This window comes from Anomaloglossus baeobatrachus, chromosome 6 (genome assembly GCF_048569485.1).
Source record: "Anomaloglossus baeobatrachus isolate aAnoBae1 chromosome 6, aAnoBae1.hap1, whole genome shotgun sequence".
Lineage (NCBI taxonomy): Eukaryota > Metazoa > Chordata > Amphibia > Anura > Aromobatidae > Anomaloglossus > Anomaloglossus baeobatrachus.
In genome coordinates, this window is record NC_134358.1 from 331,028,382 (window position 1) to 331,034,871 (window position 6,490).

A 6,490-nucleotide genomic window follows, 5' to 3' on the forward strand; every position below is an offset into this window, starting at 1 on the left:
GATTTTTCTCATGATTGCAGTGCGTGTGCAATGCGTGTGTGATCCTTTTTTTTTTTTCAGCAGCTGTCATCTGCCATTCAGCTCTGCAACATGGCCGCTGACAGCAGCCACAGGCAGCCATGTAGCAGAGCTGAATGGCAGATGACACAGACAGAGCCGCACGATCAGAATGAACTCTGGTGAACTTCACCCGACTTCATTGTCATGCCGCGGCTCTGTCTGTGTCGCGTACTGATTAGCGGTCACCCGTGAAGGACTCACCGGTGACCGCTAATCCCTTGAGTGACTGAAGTGAGCAGCGCGACTAGTGCTGCTGTCACTCAGGTTACACGCGGCCAGTTGTATTCTCCCCCCCATGACCGCAACTCACCTGTGACTTCATCGCTGTCACTCGGGCGACTTGCTGTCACTGTTAGAGGATCCAGCGGTGGCCACAAGTAACCTGACTGACATCAGCTGATCGCGCTGCTCACCTCAGTTGCTGCGTGGAGCTGACAGGAGCGGCGGTGTCTTCTGCAGCTCCTGTCACCTTCATGTAGCAGAGCTGGAAGCGACACTGGACCTCCGTGGATTACGTCGGACATGGATGGGTTTTTTGGGTGCTTAATAAATTGGTGAACAAGGGTCTTTGTTATTGATTATTATTTCAAATAAAGGATTTTTTCACTGTGTGTGTTTATTAACTTTAATTTACAGGTTAATCATTGGGGGTGTCTCATAGACGCCTGCAATGATTAATCTAGGATTTCGTGGCAGCTATGGGCTGCCATTAACTCCTTATTACCAGGGCAAATCGGGAAGAGCTGGGTACAGTCCCAGAACTGTCGCATATAATGTATGCGGCAATTCTGGGCGGCTGCTGGCTGATATTGTTAGGCTGGGGAGCTCCCCATAACGTGGAGCTCCCCATCCTGAGAATACCAGCCTTCAGCCGTATGGCTTTATCTGGCTGGTATTAAAATTGGGGGGACCGCACGTCGTTTTTTTAAATTATATTTATTTATTTTACTGCACAGCATAGACACGCCCACCGGCTGCTGTGATTGGTTGCAGTGAGACAGCTATCACTCAGCGTGGGGGCGTGTCTGACTGCAACCAATCATAAGCACCGATGAGCGGGTAAAGCAGGGAATACGAGATTGAACAATGGGCGGCCGGCTTTTTCAAAAGCGGAGAAGCCGCCGGAGCATTGTAAACGCCGTGCAGCACCATGCCGGGGATCGGGGATCGGTGAGTATGAGAGAGGGGGGGAGAGGGATAGACTGACATGGACAGAGAGTGAGGGACAGAGATAGTGACCGACCGACAGAGAGAGAATAGAGACCGAGAGGGAGAGACCGACCGACAGAGAATAGTGATTGACAGACATTGTGAGACATCACTCGTTTCCAGTGTTTTAGGAAACATGCGAGAAATGTATTTAGAAAATCGGATGTCACTAGGATGGTGTGAGTGCTGTCCCGTGACAACCGATTTTTTACACGCTCCCATAGACTTGCATTGGAGATACTCGCAGTAGAAACTCGCAAAAAAGCAGCATACTGAGATTTTTTTTTTCTCAGTCCGATTTGGATTGAGAAAAAAAATCGCAGATGAGAACTGAATCAGTCACTAACATGTGTCCGATTCCAATGCGAGATTTTCTCGCATTGCTCTACTGCGAGAAACTCGCAAGTGAGAAGCAGCCCTTAGAAGAAGGCTCTCATACAGGCAGTATTCTAGTCTGTACACTATAGAGCAGGCTAGAAAGGAGTCATTAGAAGGAGGTCCTCCGCCTGCAGGCAGTAATGTAGTCTGTACACTATAGTGCAGGATAGAAGGGAGTCATTAGAAGGAGGTCCTCCGCCTGCAGGCAGTAATGTAGTCTATACACTATAGAGCAGGCTAGAATGGAGTCATTAAGAGGAGGTCCTCCGCCTGCATGCAGTAATGTAGTCTACACTATAGAGCAGACTAGAAGGGAGTCATGAGAAGGAGGTCCTCCGCCTGCAGGCAGTAATGTAGTCTGTACACTATAGAGCAGGCTAGAAGGGAGTCATTAGAAAGAGGTCCTCCGCCTGCAGGCAGTAATGTAGTCTGTACACTATAGAGCAGGCTAGAAGGGAGTCATTAGAAGGAGGTCCTCCGCCTGCAGGCAGTAATGTAGTCTATACACTATAGAGCAGGCTAGAAAGGAGTCATTAGACGGAGGTCCTCCGCCTGCAGGCAGTAATGTAGTCTGTACACTATAGAGCAGGCTAGAAGGGAGTCATTAGGAGGTCCTCCGCCTGCAGGCAGTAATGTAGTCTGTACACTATAGAGCAGGCTAGAAGGGAGTCATTAGGAGGTCCTCCGCCTGCAGGCAGTAATGTAGTCTGTACACTATAGAGCAGGCTAGAAGGGAGTCATTAGAAGGAGGTCCTCCGCCTGCAGGCAGTAATGTAGTCTATACACTATAGAGCAGGCTAGAATGGAGTCATTAGAAGGAGGTCCTCCGCCTGCAGGCAGTAGTGTAGTCTGTACACTATAGAGCAGGCTAGAAGGGAGTCATTAGAAGCAGGTCCTCCGCCTGCAGGCAGTAATGTAGTCTGTACACTATAGAGCAGGCTAGAAGGGAGTCATTAAGAGGAGGTCCTCCGCCTGCATGCAGTAATGTAGTCTACACTATAGAGCAGACTAGAAGGGAGTCATGAGAAGGAGGTCCTCCGCCTGCAGGCAGTAATGTAGTCTATACACTATAGAGCAGGCTAGAAAGGAGTCATTAGACGGAGGTCCTCCGCCTGCAGGCAGTAATGTAGTCTATACACTATAGAGCAGGCTAGAAGGGAGTCATTAGAAGGAGGTCCTCCGCCTGCAGGCAGTGATGTAGTCTGTACACTATAGAGCAGGCTAGAAGGGAGTCATTAGAAGGAGGTCCTCCGCCTGCAGGCAGTAATGTAGTCTGTACACTATAGAGCAGGCTAGAAGGGAGTCATTAGAAGAAGGTCCTCCGCCTGCAGGCAGTAATGTAGTCTGTACACTGTAGAGCAGGCTAGAAGGGAGTCATTAGAAGGAGGTCCTCCGCCTGCAGGCAGTAATGTAGTCTGTACACTATAGAGCAGGCTAGAAAGGAGTCATTAGAAGAAGGTCCTCCGCCTGCAGGCAGTAATGTAGTCTGTACACTATAGAGCAGGCTAGAAGGGAGTCATTAGAAAGAGGTCCTCCGCCTGCAGGCAGTAATGTAGTCTATACACTATAGAGCAGGCTAGAAAGGAGTCATTAGAAGGAGGTCCTCCGCCTGCAGGCAGTAATGTAGTCTATACACTATAGAGCAGGCTAGAAAGGAGTCATTAGAAGGAGGTCCTCCGCCTGCAGGCAGTAATGTAGTCTGTACACTATAGAGCAGGCTAGAAAGGAGTCATTAGAAGGAGGTCCTCCGCCTGCAGGCAGTAATGTAGTCTGTACACTATAGAGCAGGCTAGAAGGGAGTCATTAGAAGGAGGTCCTCCGCCTGCAGGCAGTAATGTAGTCTGTACACTATAGAGCGGGCTAGAAAGGAGTCATTAGAAGGAGGTCCTCCGCCTGCAGGCAGTAATGTAGTCTGTACACTATAGAGCAGGCTAGAAGGGAGTCATTAGAAGGAGGTCCTCCGCCTGCAGGCAGTAATGTAGTCTATACACTATAGAGCAGGCTAGAATGGAGTCATTAGAAGGAGGTCCTCCGCCTGCAGGCAGTAGTGTAGTCTGTACACTATAGAGCAGGCTAGAAGGGAGTCATTAGAAGGAGGTCCTCCGCCTGCAGGCAGTAATGTAGTCTATACACTATAGAGCAGGCTAGAATGGAGTCATTAAGAGGAGGTCCTCCGCCTGCATGCAGTAATGTAGTCTACACTATAGAGCAGACTAGAAGGGAGTCATGAGAAGGAGGTCCTCCGCCTGCAGGCAGTAATGTAGTCTGTACACTGTAGAGCAGGCTAGAAGGGAGTCATTAGAAGGAGGTCCTCCGCTTGCAGGCAGTAATGTAGTCTATACACTATAGAGCAGGCTAGAAGGGAGTCATTAGAAGGAGGTCCTCCGCCTGCAGGCAGTAATGTAATCTGTACACTATAGAGCAGGCTAGAAGGGAGTCATTAGAAGGAGGTCCTCCGCCTGCAGGCAGTAATGTAGTCTGTACACTATAGAGCAGGCTAGAAGGGAGTCATTAGAAGAAGGTCCTCCGCCTGCAGGCAGTAATGTAGTCTGTACACTGTAGAGCAGGCTAGAAGGGAGTCATTAGAAGGAGGTCCTCCGCCTGCAGGCAGTAATGTAGTCTGTACACTATAGAGCAGGCTAGAAAGGAGTCATTAGAAGGAGGTCCTCCGCCTGCAGGCAGTAATGTAGTCTGTACACTATAGAGCAGACTAGAAGGGAGTCATTAGAAGGAGGTCCTCCGCCTGCAGGCAGTAATGTAGTCTGTACACTATAGAGCAGGCTAGAAGGGAGTCATTAGAAGAAGGTCCTCCGCCTGCAGGCAGTAATGTAGTCTGTACACTGTAGAGCAGGCTAGAAGGGAGTCATTAGAAGGAGGTCCTCCGCCTGCAGGCAGTAATGTAGTCTGTACACTATAGAGCAGGCTAGAAAGGAGTCATTAGAAGGAGGTCCTCCGCCTGCAGGCAGTAATGTAGTCTGTACACTATAGAGCAGACTAGAAGGGAGTCATTAGAAGGAGGTCCTCCGCCTGCAGGCAGTAATGTAGTCTGTACACTGTAGAGCAGGCTAGAAGGGAGTCATTAGAAGGAGGTCCTCCGCCTGCAGGCAGTAATGTAGTCTGTACACTATAGAGCAGGCTAGAAGGGAGTCATTAGAAGGAGGTCCTCCGCCTGCAGGCAGTAATGTAGTCTGTACACTATAGAGCAGGCTAGAAGGGAGTCATTAGAAGAAGGTCCTCCGCCTGCAGGCAGTAATGTAGTCTGTACACTATAGAGCAGACTAGAAGGGAGTCATTAGAAGGAGGTCCTCCGCCTGCAGGCAGTAATGTAGTCTGTACACTATAGAGCAGGCTAGAAGGGAGTCATTAGAAGGAGGTCCTCCGCCTGCAGGCAGTAATGTAGTCTGTACACTGTAGAGCAGGCTAGAAGGGAGTCATTAGAAGAAGGTCCTCCGCCTGCAGGCAGTAATGTAGTCTGTACACTATAGAGCAGGCTAGAAGGGAGTCATTAGAAGGAGGTCCTCCGCCTGCAGGCAGTAATGTAGTCTGTACACTATAGAGCAGGCTAGAAGGGAGTCATTAGAAGAAGGTCCTCCGCCTGCAGGCAGTAATGTAGTCTGTACACTGTAGAGCAGGCTAGAAGGGAGTCATTAGAAGGAGGTCCTCCGCCTGCAGGCAGTAATGTAGTCTATACACTATAGAGCAGGCTAGAAGGGAGTCATTAGAAGGAGGTCCTCCGCCTGCAGGCAGTAATGTAGTCTATACACTATAGAGCAGGCTAGAAGGGAGTCATTAGAAGGAGGTCCTCCGCCTGCAGGCAGTAATGTAGTCTATACACTATAGAGCAGGCTAGAAGGGAGTCATTAGAAGGAGGTCCTCCGCCTGCAGGCAGTAATGTAGTCTATACACTATAGAGCAGGCTAGAAGGGAGTCATTAGAAGGAGGTCCTCCGCCTGCAGGCAGTAATGTAGTCTATACACTATAGAGCAGACTAGAAGGGAGTCATGAGGAGGTCCTCCGCCTGCAGGCAGTATTCTAGTCTGTACACTATAGAGCAGGCTAGAAGGGAGTCATTAGAAGGAGGTCCTCCGCCTGCAGGCAGTAATGTAGTCTGTACACTATAGAGCAGGCTAGAAGGGAGTCATTAGAAGGAGGTCCTCCGCCTGCAGGCAGTATTCTAGTCTGTACACTATAGAGCAGGCTAGAAGGGAGTCATTAGAAGGAGGTCCTCCGCCTGCAGGCAGTAATGTAGTCTGTACACTATAGAGCAGGCTAGAAGGGAGTCATTAGAAGGAGGTCCTCCGCCTGCAGGCAGTAATGTAGTCTGTACACTATAGAGCAGGCTAGAAGGGAGTCATTAGAAGGAGGTCCTCCGCCTGCAGTCAGTAATGTAGTCTATACACTATAGAGCAGGCTAGAAGGGAGTCATTAGAAGGAGGTCCACCGCCTGCAGGCAGTATTCTAGTCTGTACACTATAGAGCAGGCTAGAAGGGAGTCATTAGAAGGAGGTCCTCTGCCTGCAGGCAGTAATGTAGTCTGTACACTATAGAGCAGGCTAGAAGGGAGTCATTAGAAGGAGGTCCTCCGCCTGCAGGCAGTAATGTAGTCTATACACTATAGAGCAGGCTAGAAGGGAGTCATTAGAAGGAGGTCCTCCGCCTGCAGGCAGTTATGTAGTCTGTACACTATAGAGCAGACTAGAATGGAGTCATTAGAAGGAGGTCCTCCGCCTGCAGGCAGTAATGTAGTCTGTACACTATAGAGCAGGCAAGAAGGGAGTCATTAGAAGGAGGTCCTCTGCCTGCAGGCAGTAATGTAGTCTGTACACTATAGAGCAGGCAAGAA